Source organism: Lagopus muta, chromosome 14 (genome assembly GCF_023343835.1).
Source record: "Lagopus muta isolate bLagMut1 chromosome 14, bLagMut1 primary, whole genome shotgun sequence".
NCBI classification, from domain to species: Eukaryota; Metazoa; Chordata; class Aves; order Galliformes; family Phasianidae; genus Lagopus; species Lagopus muta.
This window is the reverse complement of record NC_064446.1, coordinates 5,199,368-5,215,372: the sequence shown is the minus strand read 5'-3', so window position 1 is coordinate 5,215,372 and position 16,005 is coordinate 5,199,368. Positions and strand designations below refer to the sequence as shown.

Genomic DNA, 16,005 nt, shown 5'->3' with positions numbered 1-16,005 from the left:
TACTGTGAGATTTAAAATGTACTGTGTGAGATCACACACACACAAAGTGCTGTTAATTGCAGTGATTTTAATATGCTTTTTTTTCCTATTTTAGGCAAAACTCAAAATCCAGAGGAAGAGGTTGCAATCTGCAAGAAGCTGGTAGGTCAAATTTTAAAATTATATAAACTGTAGTATAATTAGTTTTACAAAAAAGGTATAAGTGGTAAGGTAATGAAACTTGCATTCACTGGATATTCAGAGAATATGCAAAATCATTTTAATTTACATACTGAGGGGAAGAAAATGTGGTTTAGCAGAGGCAATTAACATGAGAAAGTAAGACAGATGCTGTGCAAATAATTCATAATGAATAATTTCTTTGCTCCATTTTGTGTTTGCAAGTTTTCCAAACAAACTAGTTTTTCTGATGTATATGTTCAGACTGTTTGCTGAATAATATCTGTGCATAATTTTTTGTCTGTAATTCATTCATAAGCAGAGCTTTTTGAATATTCAAGCTTTTTGAATGGGTACATAGGTTGTACAGCACGTTTCTCTTTTCCAGTTGGGGAAACATAAATTTGTAGGTTCTGCTCTGAATAATCACAATATTTAACAGTATTTGTTTTATTATTTTACCAAACATTCCCTATTTGTTAAAACCATAATGGAAAAGGAGAGGCAAGCAAAGGCAAACAAATCAGTCTGGCTTCCCCTCTTTTGTTTCTCATTTGGAAAAAAAAATCATTTGTGGTGTCCATGATTCTGTTTGTCTTCAATTAAAACGTGAGGAATCTGAAAACACAAAATCAGAGTCTTGAAGGCACTCAGTTTTAATATGGCTGTAGTGTCGTACCCATACACAGATCTCCTTGCTGCAACATGTGGGCTCTAATTTTCTTCTCTCGTTCTTGCTGCCTGTTGTGCAGATCCACTACCTGACAAAACAATGTTTCCAAACGACAGTCTGCTCTTTCTAATTTATGTGATATTGGAGTTGTTTCTCCATTTGTTGTGGCTGAAGTTTTCCCCGTTCCATGGGAAAATATGATAACGGCCTTTTCTGTATAGCACAAATGGAAAACTGTGTGTGGGAACATAATGAAGATAAATATACTTTTGTTGGCACTCAAGGTGATTAATTGCAAGAGGTGAGCTTAATTATGCCAGTAGTAATAATTGGTGTCATGGGCAGGGAGTACATATTTATGGCCCGTTGTTAGGAATGCGCTGAAATTTGAATATGGACATGTTAATGAATTAGTACGAATAGTAACTTTTTACATTACAGGCACATTCTTAATTATATGTAAGTCATATTCGCAACGAAAACTAGTCAGTTTTCAGCCCTTCTATAAGGAAAGCATCTGAGAGATCACTGTGTTCTTTGGATAAATTGTGTGTGGTGAAGTCAATTATGAGTGAATTTCATTTGTAGAATCTTATTAGCAATGTAAAAACAAACCAAAACACAAACAAACACACGTTTCATATTTAATGCACTACATTTCAGAATTTCTATTTAACTTTACCTTTTTAATAGTACTATTACATAAGAAAAAAAAAAAAACAAAAACAAAAACACAAAACAACAACAAACTTGTTATTGTTAAGCTAAGTTTCACATTTCTAAGGAAAGTGGGAGAATTTTACGTTCTCCTTTTCAGATTGCCTCGTATCCCACTTACACACTCACAGCAAGGATCTGACTGTCCCAGCTTGCACCTTTTCTCTTGAGGTTGGGAATCAGCCTGGGAATTTCCTATGACGTGAGAGGCGCAAAAGGTGCACTGAATCATTCTAACACTGATAGGACAGGGGAATGCAGAGAGCGCGGAAGGACAGATTCAGAAATGTCAGTTCCACAAACATGTGTCACTGTTTACGTTCTGTTCTTCTTGTATTTCACGCTGAATAATGTGAGAACACTGAAACAACCATTTTAATAACTGAAGTGCATGTATTTGTCTTTGGAAGAGAATAGTAATAAGATACTAACTTTCTTAGTATGTCCCATGTTAGTAGATTGTTAACTGGTCATTACAAGTTTCCTTGGATAGAAAGAAATGATGTGGCAAACTAACCAATTGTTTGAAAATACAGTTTCACTGTCAATCCATTGTAGTTTTTCTAAAATTGTACTTCACTTGCTTGTACTTCACTCTCTCACCAGAAAGCAGGTTCATTTTTGTAAATGAGATATACAAAATAAGCAATGAAAACAACAAAGAATACAACATCCTCTAAATTAACCTAGTTCAATATACGTTCTTCTGCATGCTCTCTCTTCCTCTTACCTTTTTCATCCATTTAATATTCAACTTTATACAGCATCTAGACACAGTAAATCCTACAGCGATTATGTTTTGTTTTCATTTCTACTTATGTACATTTTAAAAGAACATGTTTTGGAATCTGATTGTTATAATAGATTCTCTTTGTAATCTTAAAGCAGACCTTTTAGACTACAGATCCTCACAAGCTTAATTCCTGCTCTAGCTTTCCCTTCTTCTAAGGCTGCCTTCATTTTTTCTGTACTGCATTGAGTTCTTACTGGTTGAAGTGAGAGAAAAACCTTGCTTTGCATTACATACAGTGCAATGTATTACTGTATTTACAAAAATAAATTGTATACCACATCACTTTATAAACGATTGCAGAGTGCAGTTATAATCAATTGATTAAACATCAGGCTTCTCATGGACTGCTTGCTGCAATTTAGTACAGCAGATACTGAAGGGAGATCAGGCATGAAACTTCCTCTTTATCTTGCACCTTTCGTCACACCAAGTAACTGATAACAGCTAAGTTCATCATCCTTCTCTAAGACAGTGTTCAGAAAATCAGACACTTAAACCATGACCTTTTCAGAGAAGGGGCTGTGTCATCTTGTTTATTGCAATAGCAAAAATTGGGCCCTGGTCTTGCATGGAGGCATTGGATTTTATCAGAAAATACATGAAGCAAGTGAATACTTGAGAGTGTGTTCTTATGGAACATCTTTGCATGGAAAATACATTATAAGAGAATAAGGTAGACAGCGGCACAAAGGTTTAAAAGTACTTGTTAGATTGAGGTTAAGAAAATCAGAAATAAAACTATTTATCTCAGAGCTTATTTAAAATAAACATCAACTACAATGTCTCTATTTTATTTAATTATGTTATTAAAATGCCATGAAAAAACACAGAACTTATCTTTTGGAAAAAGCTATTCCAATGCTGAGAATTGGATGTTGGTTTTATTATTATTTAATCTTTCTCATTATCTTGGTAATTCTTGCATAGTAAGAAAGTGGAAAAAAAAATCTATTATATTTTCTAATACCAACTGAGCCTATGAACGTCAAGAAGTTCACAAATGTATCATGGTATTTTTATGTAACATTCTAGCTTTCTTCCCCCTGCATTTTAATCTGTCTCTACCTTTAGAGTGTGTTTATTTAAAAGGTAAAATGCTGCTAGTGAGGTATGCAATGGCATTTTACACAGGGGTGGAAATGTATTGCGTGCCCCACTTCATATCATGAGCACTTCAACCTTTTTAAATCACTTTTTTCCCAGTTGTTCTTTGCATTTTACACAAACTTTCCGGTAGATGATTTGTCTGCACCTTTTTACACGCTTACTGGGAAAGCAAAGCACTAACTTAATACTGATTGTGAGTCAGACTTCAAATCTTGTGCTGATGGATGTAGTTTCAATATTATGCAGAATAACTACTTTATCCTTTACACGTCACTTTTTCTTTTCCTGGAACCGTGTGTTGCCTTTCTCCTTAGCTGATACATGCACTTACTGATTCATTTACTCTCATACAGAATACCTGTCTGCAGTGTAGCTCTTCCACACCAATATTACTTAAGTATTTTTCCTAACTCCACTTTCTGATATGAGAACAAAAGGCTTATTTCATCCTTAGTTCACCTTGAAAGCCCGTTGTTATTAACCAGAAGTCTCCGTGACTCCCATGGTTTTTCACCTCGAAGGCATTTCCTCCAAGGCCAGAAAAGCAAAGGCATTTCTATGTGAAGATAACTACAGAAAAAATATACTTCAGTGTATGGTGACAGCATCTCAGTAATTAATGCTGGAAGACAAATGAAACTTTTTGTCTTGGTGTTAGAGCCATTAATATGGCTGAGAGAATTACCACTGTGATGGCTTGCAATTTCACTCAGTAGCTACTAGCCATGTGTCTAAAATTTGTACTATAAACCAGTATGACTCCAGTAACTGAACCGGCTAGAAGAGTGTAAGAGACCTGAGTTATGATGAGAATTACTTGGAGATTCATGTATTTAGTTTGATTTGTATAGCTTTTAACATGTTACGACAATTACTCTTAGTGGAGTATCTACAGTGGAAGCAGTGCATCCCATCCTCTCTCCAATGTTAATACTTAATTTCAGTACCCACTAGGTGTTGTCTAGTTGAACTCTCCTCTTGATTTGCCAGATGACTGACGGCTCATAATTTATATAGAGATGGCAGTAATCCACTCTAACATTAACTTGGCCGCCAGATTCTTCTGAATTTCTTTGAAATATTGGTGGTCAGCAAAACTGCTATAGGAGAAAACAGGGTTAGACATGGAGGGCACGGGTTTTGTGTACATAGAGCACACTATGGATTCTTTTTCTATCCTTCAGTACCCTTAAGCACAGCAGTGTTCTGTGCCTATGAAAGGTCTGCACGTTTCCTTTACTTTCCACCAAACAGGTATTGCCTACGAAGACTTTCCATCTTTTTTTTTATTTTATTTTTATTTTTTTTTTTTTTTACCTCCTCTTTTTCTTCTTCCAGAACTGCGAACTTGTTGATGGCTTTGAATTGTTCTGAGCCATTCAAGCGTATAGCAAGTAGCTCTCTACCTGCTTGGCACTTCCGTTGGAGCCATTTCAAAGACAGGCTATAATTCTTACAAGGCAGATGGGTTGGCTGTAGAAGAGGAATTAAAAAAAAAAAAGAAAAAAAGGCTGGAGGGACAGGAAACTGCCTGAAAATACTAGTACAGTTTCAACACCTTTTTCTTCTTTGGTTTGACAAATTATGGATGGCTTCCAGCAATGTTTAAAAGGTGGCACAAACTCCCTTATTTTAATGTCAAACATGAATCACCTTTATTGTATTAACAAAGATGGTAATTCCAGCGTGTTTAAAAACCTGTATCTTGTCCCTCTCCTCTGTTGGTAGCTTGCTGTATGGTGCTCAGATATTTGTCCTGTACTACTGTGTAGTTGCTTGCTTGGAACAGATACATGTGTAATTTTTTATTTTTTTTTATACATATGTTTTTAAATAAACCACTGTTTACAGGATGCATTTCTTACAGTGCAGTCACAGGCATAGGATAAAGAATGAAAATAGTATGTCTAAATCAGGTGCAACCAATGACATACATTCTGGTATATGTAATAAAAGTTGGAAGTTGTACCAGTTAATTAAAATAATCCTCCATCCAGTGTGGTAAAGCATTTGAGAGGCATTATTCAGTATGATAAGCTCTCTCTTTATTCTGAACAGTTGACTCCTATGTTGTTGTGGTGGATCATGGCATATCACAGTTCATAGCTTATAGGGTTGGAAAAAAACACGTGTTTCATCTGACACGACCTCTTGCGTAACACCAGCCAGTGAACTTCACTTGAACTTCATCCAAACAGCCACTCCATCAGGACTGTAGCTTATATCTGAGATTTGACACAGCTTTCAGAAATTGTAGTCCTATATAAAGGCTCCAAGCAGCACAGAATTCACATTCTGTAGGTGAAACGTTGCAGTCGTTAATTAGCTGCAGTGTTAAAATTTCACCTTCACTGTACACTACATTTACGTAGCGTCCATTTCCAGAAACTGTCTTTAATTATGCCTGTTTTGATCAAGTTATAGCAGTGTGCATGGTGGAGCAGCTACATACTAATACAGAAATCACAATGTGTAAGGACACAGTGGAAAATCTGCAGTTCCGGGGTAGCAACTTCAAACACACACTTAAAAGGCAAGGTGACAAGGATCCAGGATTTATCTCTGGTAATCTGTGAATCTTTATTGTTTTCTCCTTCTCCTTTCTTTTCAAATCACACTGAAGGGCAATTTTTCAAAGTGTGAGAAAGAAGCACGGCCTTTCCAAAGGTGGAGGAGATGTTTGCATGTCAGCAGGTTCTGTAAGTGACGAGGTGTTGAGAGAGACTCCAAAGGTGCCAGGAGCTGAATCGAACAACTTGTGCAGCGTTCTAGGCTGTGCACCACAGGCACGCGTGTTGCAGTAAATACACAGCCCACAGGAAGCATGTCTGTGGTACATCTGCACTGCTGTTCCCCAGGCAGTCTACTAAAGTCTGAAGAAATACACTTATATTCACTTAGGGTTCACTGCTCAGAATTGTTCTTGATGGTAAGTATTTATATTCTTTCCTCTGGAGAACTAATCAAAGGCAAAAGATGTAAAACAAGATTTGTTTCCCATCTCAGTTTAATTGAGGAGGGGTAGACTGTGGTCACCATTTATGTACTAATTCAGTAGTTAAAGAGTTGTAACCCAAGAAGTGAAGTGTTTGGTTTGTTTGGATTCTCATCTCTCATTCCCAGAAGAATATCTTTACCTCTAGATTAAAGGGGTGGAACAAACTTCCCCTCCATTGAAGCTGTATCATCACATCTAAAAGAGTCCAAAATTAATGTGAATAGAGAACAAGAGCAAAAGAGAGCACGGCTCCCTGTCTTCTATTTGGGACTCTCACTTTTGGGAGAAGGCATGGTTATCCTTCTGGCATACTTACTTTGTATCTCAGGTACAAGCATTTTTGTATAGTCACCGCTGATCCTTGCTGTGGTCACGAAGCCAGCTTTGGTCTTATAATGCCTAGACACATCATTTTTGTTTGATTTTGCTGTGATGCCCCCTCAGCTGCCCTTCCTCTTGTAGCTGTGCTGTGTACCAGGCTGTGGCACTGGGTTTGCATACTCAGTCATTCAACGGGACGAAGTAATGCCACTTTTGGTAAACTACCTTCTGGAAAACAGTCCCCCAAATTGAAATGTAACTCGTGTATTTTTTTTAGTAGACATCTGACCTTGTTTTGAACAAATGAGGTCACCTTACCAAGGCATCGAGATTGGCCTAGGCCATTAACCAGTTATGATGGATGCATCATAATTGACCATCAACAAATCTTTGTTCTATGGCATTTAACTGCCCATTTGTTCTCTCTCAAATCACTGAAGAAGACATCAAGTTCTTGATACAATCTCTGCATCACTACTAGAAATACTTTTACCAGAGTAGGGTTTGCAAAGATCTTTACAACGTACAGTCTAGGCATGCTTTGTGTTTTGCTAATTTCTATTTAATCCTCATAAGGATCAGGACACGTGTGTTAAGAGCTGCAATTACAGACATTCCATAACTTTTTCACTAGAACCTGTGTAGCGTTGAAACATAGGGTGACAAGATTTGTGTACCATCTCAGTTTAATTCACGGTCTTTCATCTTGACATGGACAACTCATTACTTAACTGCAACAATCTTTGTAATACATCTCTATCATTCATTTTTGCAGTCTGTTTTCAAGCAGATGTTATTTCCAGTAAAACGCCCGCTGTGGTACTTCCATACGGACATCTCTCTGCAGAGTCAACACATCGCCATGCACGCTGTGTTAAAATTTAGTCTGCTGCATCTGAGACAAGGACACATTTGTGAAATGCTGTAGAAGAGGATGGGGCCAGGGAGAAGCTGTGGCTGCATGGACGTTCTTCACCCCTGTGAATAAATGCAGTCTTCAAGCTACAGCATCGTATGTAATTTGCCAAGCTCTGCTACTATGCTCAGCTATTCCCTCTTCTCAATTAACCTTGAAAAGCTGAGAGATACTTCCCTGCTGATTTCTGGATTGCCCCTTCAAACTCCTGCTCTTTGTTGACAATTACAAAACTATAGCTGCAGTTGGAAAATTAACTCTGCTGTAGTTTCTCTCTAATCAGACATTTACGGTATGCTACAGGTGATGCACCACACTCCAGTTCGTTTCTCGACACAGGTTTTCTTTTTTATGAAATACAGACAAAAGATCATGTTTTACCAGCAGCTATAAGACTGTGCTGCTGTGCGCTGCCCATCTGAAGCTCTTTTACTTTGGGTTTTGGTATCCCAATTAATTTAAGTAGCTGTTTTCCCCTGGCCTTGCCACAGCCTTCAAAAAGTTATACGTTGCCATTAGCTCATGCCAGCATGCCATTCTCTGGCCAGATGGGTGCTGCTGTGGTGCTGCCTGTTGGTGCTATTGGTGCTGTCACTGGTTGGTAGTGAAAGGAGAGGGGAGATTTAGGTGACAGTCAGTGCTTAATTGCACCCTACAGAAGGGTGAACTGTTGTGCACGAGGCTCAGAGGCGGGATGTGGTGGTGGAGGAATGCCTGGTTCTAGTGGCCGCTTCCTCAACAGGAGGATGCTGCTGAGCTGTTTCCTCCCTGAAGAAGCGCAAAACTGTTTCTTGAAACGCCCCGAACTTGTGTCAAAAAGAGGGAAGGGATATTTTAGCAGGTCTTCTAGGGACGAGGGTTGGTTTTATTCATTTATTTTCGTTTCGCGGTGAAAAGGAGGCGCCGCACCAGCACTAAGCGAGTCAGGGACCCGTGGGCTTAGCGCTGCGGGAAGGCCGGGGAGCCCCGCACGGCGCGGCGCTGCCACGGGGCGCGGACGGTCGCGGGACGCTCGCTGCGGGGAGCCGGGCCCGCGGCGGCGACGCCACCTCACGGCTCTGCGGGAACGGCCGGCAGCGGCCTCCGCGGAGCGCCTCCGTCCTTCCCCCGCCGCCGTTCGTCCCCGCGCCGGGGCCGCACCTCTGCGGCAGCGCGCGGCCGGGGCATCGCCGCCGGGGGACGGGCGCGGCGCGAGGCGCGGTGCCGGCCGAAGCCGTAGGGCCCCTCCGCGCCACCGGGGCGCCGCCGCCCCCGTTCCGCCGCCGCCCGGCCCAGGCTGCGCGCGGGGGGCGCCGCGCGCGCGCGGCCGGGTGCCGAGCGCGGGGATTGGCTGCCGGCCCGGCCGCGGCGCGTGCAGCCGGGGGCCGGCGGGGCCGCAGACAGAGCGCGGCTGGGCGGACGGCTGCGGGGCCGCGCTCCTCCGCCCGCAGCCCCGTGCCGCGACGCTGCCCGGGAGCGGCGGGAGGCTGCCGCTGCGCCGCTGCACGGGGGAGGGACGGGACGGGAAGGAGAGGAAGGAAGGAAGCAAGGAAGCAAGGGGGTGTCCCTCGCCAGTGAAGGAATCCGCGCCGGTGCGAAGTTATCTCCCAGAGACGCGGCGAGGCACTCGGGCTGCTCGACCTGCTGCCGCTGCCGGTAAATGCTCTTCACTTTTCCTTGCCTGCGCTCCCCGCAGTTGGGCGCTGCGCTCCGCAGCTGCCGGCGGCCCCGGGGCGCTCCCCGCGCGCTGTGCCGCGCCGCCTCCAGCCCCGCTGCTGCGCTCGTCCCCGCGTGCCGGTGTTGCCGCCGTCCGTGAGGCTGCTTCGCTCCTCTCTCGGTTTTTCCCCTTTTCCCACGCGCCTGAGGAAGAAGCGCGATTTTGTATCAGCCTCCGCCGAGAGCGTGGAAAGGTATCGCTGATTCAGAAACTGCTGTGCGCGGTGCGCCTGGGTGAGGAGCGGCTGAAAGGACGGGGGGCGGCGGGCGGCCGTGCGCCGAACGGGGATCGGAATCGGTGCCCGCCGCTTCGCCTCGCTGCTGCAGGGAGCAGCGCGGACAGCGGCGTTGCGTTGCTCGCAGCCTACGAGCGCGGAACCGCGCGGTGTCTCGTGGGCAGCCCGGCGCGGAGCCGCTCAGAACCAACCCGGGCCGTGCGGGTCCTCCGGAGGCACCGCGCTCCGAACCCAAGTCCGGCGGCGCGCAGCCCCGGGCTGGCGGCCCCAGCGCCTCGCTGTGCAGCGCACTTGGTAGGATGTTTGTGAGTGCTGCTGTAAACATCCAGCTGGCACAGTTTCAGGCTTCGTGCTGCTGGCGTGCTACAGTGCTGCTTATGATTTCTTTTTTTATTATTTTTATTTTTCCCTCTTACTTAAGTGTTTTGTCTCGTGAAGGGGTGTGAGGTGCAGTGACGAGCACTGTCTGTGTTTGTATTTCTGTCTGTATGTATTTGTGTGTTTCTATAGAAAATGTTTGGTTTGTACTTGTGCAAATTTACCAGCAGTGCGTTAGGTGGAGAAAGCAGGTGCAGCATTCAAGTGCGGGAGCATGGAATCGAAGGCAGTGCCTACATGTTTGGAATTATGGGCAAAAAGGGAAATCAGATCAAAGAAATTCCAAATGTGTACGCTTCACAGAAGTGAAGTCTGTAAGCAGCAATAACACAGCAATCTCAGAAACCAGGGCTGGATGGAAGCAATACAGAACATGCTGTCAGCAGCGCAGTTACCCAGCGTCCTCACAGAGAGCTTCATGGAACGCTGCTTAAAATCCTCCGTTTCCAAAAGGAGGTCCTTGTGTGCCCTGTGAGGAGCTGGTGCAGGAGCAGTGTCACCTGTTAGTAGGGTTGCTTGATGTAAGTTCTGTCCTTAACCTTGGTTGTGTGGTTTGGCGCTTTTTCAAACTTTAGAAGAACACAGAGCGGTTCTCTCTGGAGGATGTTTGTGTCAGAATTCATTTCACACTGATTTTGAGAGGCTGGTGAGTCTCCGCTGTGTCTGATGATGGTGGGTATTTTTCTAAGGGACTCGTGTAAGGGCTGGGCAAAGGGTGATTCCACCGGGGCTGGCAGCCTGAAGGTGATACCGGCATTTCTTGTGTGGGCAAGGTTTAAAGTGTGTACAAACAATCTGTGTGGGCATCTCTGCCGTGCATGCTAGCAAATCACTAACCAGGTTAAAGACTAATCTAGCTTGGCTCCTATGCTGAGGTTTCTGGTCTCTGAGTAATAAATGGAAAATATTAATATCTTGCAGTGATTTAGATTGTATTGTATGTGAGAAGCCAGCTGTGAAGTCTGGGCTTTAAATCACTTCAAGGGGAAAAACTTTTTAGCTGTGGTTTCTTCTTGTCCTGGTAACATCTAACGACTCACACCACTGTTTCTTTCAGATGTTAGCGCATGTTCAGAATATTAAAAAAAAAAAAAAAAAAAAAAAAGTCTTGATCTGGATAATCTGTTTGATTTTTATTCTGCTTATTTCTAAACATTTCTTATTAAACAGTGCTTATATGAAAGCAGTAATCTTTTAATTCTCTGTGTGCTTATTTCTGATGTGGATAATGAAAATAAAATAATCATATTTCTATGTCATTAAGATTTCAACTGATTATATGGCTTGGAGAAAATTAACATGTGAGCATCACTAGTGATGTTTTCCTCTAATTAAAATGAACGGTATTTTCGTTTTTGATATTTTGTACTGCAAGTCAAAGAGCTGCGTGAGACAACAGGGGAGGTACTTGCTCCTGTTAGGTCGCAGACCTCAATAGGAATAGGAACATTGGTTTGAGGGGCCTTACAATCACATTGCTCTGGCTTTTTCAAGAACGGTTTTATTTCTGGGAAAAACAGCACTGTGTATCATCTTGTGATATATTGTGGTCAAGACTTTGGCATATTCCTGCCACGTACTGACAGTTTGGTTTCTGCAGCCAAAGAAGATTTCTTGTGCAAAACATTGCTGTTATAGTAAGTAAAGGTGTTAGCTGGATTAGGGATCTTGTGTTTGAAATTCCCTAGAACAGCATAGAAAAAGGAAAATGTTTCTTCTGTTCAACCAAGGTCAATGTCTAGACTTCCTTGCCTGAGAGGTCAAACTAAACTGAAGGTCGTATTAAATGGAGATGAAGCTCAAGCCACTGCTGGACCGCTCCAGTCAATATACTGATGTTTGAAAAGCTATTTTGTGTTTGTTTGTAGTTAACTGCGAGTTTGACCCTCAGTCCTTTCTGTTTGTGGCAGAAGGAGCATGCAGGGGCAGCACCACTGAAGTCTGTGCTTAAGAGAAGGCCAAAAATTCTTTGGGATGGACCTTAAATAAATAAAAATTTTACCCAATGTACGAACAGGTAGTTCTAAAAGGGCTGGGGTTTTTGGTGTTTGTTTTTTTTTGTTGTTGTTTCCCCCTCAGTGTGCAGAGAAGTAAATACAGCCTTAGAATATCAGTTCAATTAAATCCATTCTTCTAAACTGATTGATCAGAGAGATGTTAGTCCTGCCTTGCTTTTTCAGAAGGCTGTATATGATGAATACAGCGGGTTTTTTCCAGACTTTTTTTTTTTTCCTTTTTAATGGTGTTGTACTTATAATTTCACAAGATCTCTATCAGGAAGAATAGTTTCACGTTCTGCTTATAGTGCTGGAATAGAGGAGATAGTTCTGCTGTTACTAAACATGTGCAGCACTGGTCTGTACTTGTGACCTGCTCTGTCAATCCCAGAGACTTCCTCCCAACTGGCAGTGACTCATTTCTCTTAATTCTTCACTGCACAAAACGGTTCATGTGCGGTGTGCTTTTAGCTTATGTAGGAGGCAGCGTATGAAATGCCTCTGGCTGTATCTGATGTTGCAGCCACAGAGCAGACCAGATTGGTGTCCTGGCTGTCTGTGCAGCCTTAAAGGACCTCGTGTGCTGATCCTTATTCGGAGTCACAGCTTTCATTTAGCTGAGAGGCTGCAGCGAGGCATTCTGGAGTAAAATGTTTCCTGCAATATAGTCTTGCCTAATCCATGTATGGATTTAGGAGATGCATTGGGACATCTCTTGTTAGCTGAATTTTGTCTCACAATTATTGGTCTGCATTGGGATCTCATAATGCTGCTGAAGTTCAAATGCATTGTTTTAAATCCACCTTGCTGACTAACTCAATATTATCAAATAGACTTTTTGGATAAGCGGGAAATACGTTAAGCTTAGATGTTATTCATTTTTTATTATTAACTTTTAAAATAGGTTTTTCTTGGCTGAGTTGACTGACATTCAATGCCAAATAGTAATAAATTGTCTCCTTTCATGTTTATTGAGGAGCATTAATAACTGAGTAGTCTCCTATATAGGGATGTAATTATGGGATTTTAGCACCAAGCTGCACGGCGCTGAGTTGTGGGTGTGATGCCATGTGCTGAACAGCAGCGGCCGTGTTCAGATCCTTCTGGGGAACCACTGACTGCAGCTCACACGTCCATAATTCAGGGGCTGGTTTTAGGGAGATTCATTTTGTGGCACAGTCGATGGAACACCAGGTTGCAGCAAGGTGGGCGATCTGGGCTTTGGGGCACTGTTCTTTTTTGGCTTGTGTTTTAGTATCTTTCTCTGTTTGCTTGAAACTCCAAATGTCATCAGGTAGCGTCGGAAAATTAAGAACAAGGTATCACTCTTTTTGTTTCTGGATAATAGTTGGCAGTTTTGTTCTTGAGGGACCGTTTTGGTATGTGGATGTGTTTGTTTAGCCAAAGCACAAACTGAGACCTACAGATACATGTTAAGATTGTGTAAAATATACAAGCAGTTTTTCCTGAAAGATTTTCATGCTTGTGTCAGGTGTGCTGTAACCACCTGTGTGTCCTCAGTCGGAGCTTTAAAAGCTTTTGACTCGCCTGAAGTCTCCAGACCTATCCGTTCCTTCTCAGACCACACAGGTGAGGAAAGCACAAGAGACCACTCACAGGGGTGTGCAAATCTATCAAAATCATTAGCAGACACATCAGTGAAAGACTTCCAAAGAGTAAGGAAGCACTCTCTGTGAGCGAAGTCGTTGTGGAGAGGCTGCATGTGGAGGCAGCTCTGGGCACGGTTGTGCATGGGGCTGCGTGTGGAGAGCAGCTGGTGGTGCTCCTGGGGGATGTGGTGCGAGGCAGGAGGCAGCGACACAACTGTCTGCTCTTGCTTATCCAGTTTGGAATGGCAGTCTAAGACCTAGAGATGTGGTTGCAGATGTGAGTTGAGGCCTGTGAGTTGTTTCTACGTGCTGCGTCGTGTGGGACAGCAAACAGCCTGTCTGTGTGCGTGTATTTCCATGGTTAGCTATGTGAGAGTGTCTGTTAATTTACTGGGGGTGAAAACACTTAGACAAGTCATTTTTCTTAAGTCAAAAAAGCTGGTTCTGTTTGAATTGTGGTTTTTGACATGCTGTCTGTAAAATGTGTTGTGGAAAACTATAAGCTTGAAAAGACACATATGAATATATGTAAGTGGAAACCATATACATTCTGTTCTGCAATCATTATTCATAGTAATATAGGATTTATGTGTAAACATACATAAAACAGTAAAACATAGCATATCCTTTCAATGTAGTAAATTTTTTCCAAAGCATTTTGCAAGTATAGATTGCCTGGTGGCTTTTCTAATCTCTCCTTAAAACGCAGCTATCTACACTGCAATAAGAGTTATCATAATAGTGTGCTCCAACATCCTAAAAGCAGAGTAAATAGCTTTTTCAACCAAAAAAACTATTGAGCATTTAGAAAGGCAGAATACATGATGTTGAAACATAACAGCAACACCAGAGAAAAGATTTTTTATCTTGAAAATGAAGCTCACTTTACTTGCTACATGTGCCTTGCCAATATAGTATGAAATACTTTATTGGAAGCAGATTTTGGGAGAAAAAATGAGATGTTGGCTTTGTACCACTTGAAATTAAATTCTATTGGTAAATATTAAATGCATTAGAGTGGATAAAGTATATATTCACTAGAAAGGAATATCAAGCAGGAGATACTTGCAATATTAAAATGGTTTTTGAACCGTCTTATAACAAATGTTGTGCAGTTTCATTACTTAACTGTCTGCCAAAAAGTCCTAAAAAATTTCATTAGTATGCCCATCAGTGCATGCTGTTTGACCAGTCATTCTATAGGTACCTCCTTTGGTAAGCACTGTTACTGATTAAGTAGGCTTTTAAAGACTGTAGTTCTTCACGTTAGTGCATATGTACACAGATAACAGGTCTGAGTGCACATACATGCAGATTCTTGGCGCATCTGCTTTGTGGGTTGCTTATTTTTTTGTAATAGGGCCATCCAGAATGTCATTGCCTTTTTGGAGCTGGCATGACTATGGTCAGAAATGCAGAATATTCTCTTCGGGTATGTTTTCTTTGGTATACATTTTTTATAATTGTTTATTTTCCAAAGATAAAATGTTTTTATAATTGCCATTGGTTTTTGTGCTAGAGAGCTGGATGGTTTGCCAATGATGAAGATGTGCATCCTCAAAAAAAAAAATAAAAAAAAAAATGAAGGCCCAAACAGGGGAAGGGAAATTGTTTCCTTTTCCACTTCAGCATAGCTGGCTGGGCACAGGAATTACTGAATCATACAGGGAAAATAATTATTTTGATAGATTCCTTCCAATCATGGGGAAATTTCTTATGTAAACCAAGAGTTGTCTAAATGTTTGAATGACTTGAAACATTATAATTGTAACTATAGCTGTAAGTAAACCTGAGTGCCATGAAAGTGGATCTGTAATCTTAATACTCTTGTAACAGTTTGATTTGTCTGCATTTATTGTATTATATATGTACAGTTTGCTAAAATACTGATGAAGCTTATATGAACATTCGTGTGACACGTGAACGTCTGCTGACAGATAAGATACAAAGATTTGTCTGGCAGACAGCTTCACAGTTACTTCTGTTTTGTTGACATGTGGCCTAAGGATCAGTGGCAGATTGCTGACAAACTGCTCTGGGAAGCTGTGAGCGTGTGGGTCAGTGTTAGCAATCGAGAGCGTTTCTTCAGAAGTTGACTGTCTAGAAATGAGTGGCACCTATAAGATGCCCGAAATTTTCAATAGAGTTACTTCCTTTAAGGTGAGTTCTCTGTGTCCCTCTGGGTGTTATCTTGCATCCATACCTCCTGGGAATCCTTGGGAAAGAAAACGTGATGTATCTGTTTTAAATAAGGCATCCAAAATAAATGTGTGTGTGCTCTTGGTGGCTAGGTCTTTCCAAAAATGTGTATGAGAAATAGACAGTGAAGTATGTTATTAATAATCTAAAGAACAAAAAATAGCTAAGATTTGTGTAAAGGATTGATAACCACAGGATCCAAAGCT

At 41.9% G+C, this 16,005-nt stretch overlaps 1 protein-coding gene across 7 annotated transcripts in view; it reads left to right on the top strand.

Annotated features, from left to right (window-relative positions):
* The window catches only part of TENM2 (teneurin transmembrane protein 2), a 1,003,091-nt gene that overhangs the window by 388,568 nt on the left and 598,518 nt on the right, over nt 1-16,005 (top strand). For 5 of the 7 annotated variants that reach the window (XM_048960706.1, XM_048960707.1, XM_048960710.1 and 2 more), the window contains exon 5: nt 95-141. The gene's annotated coding sequence lies outside the window, so the exon portion shown is untranslated. Of the gene's footprint in view, nt 1-94; nt 142-9,075; nt 9,320-9,450; nt 9,574-16,005 lie in introns of those variants that run through there. The other 2 variants (XM_048960703.1, XM_048960704.1) reach the window with 2 other exon arrangements.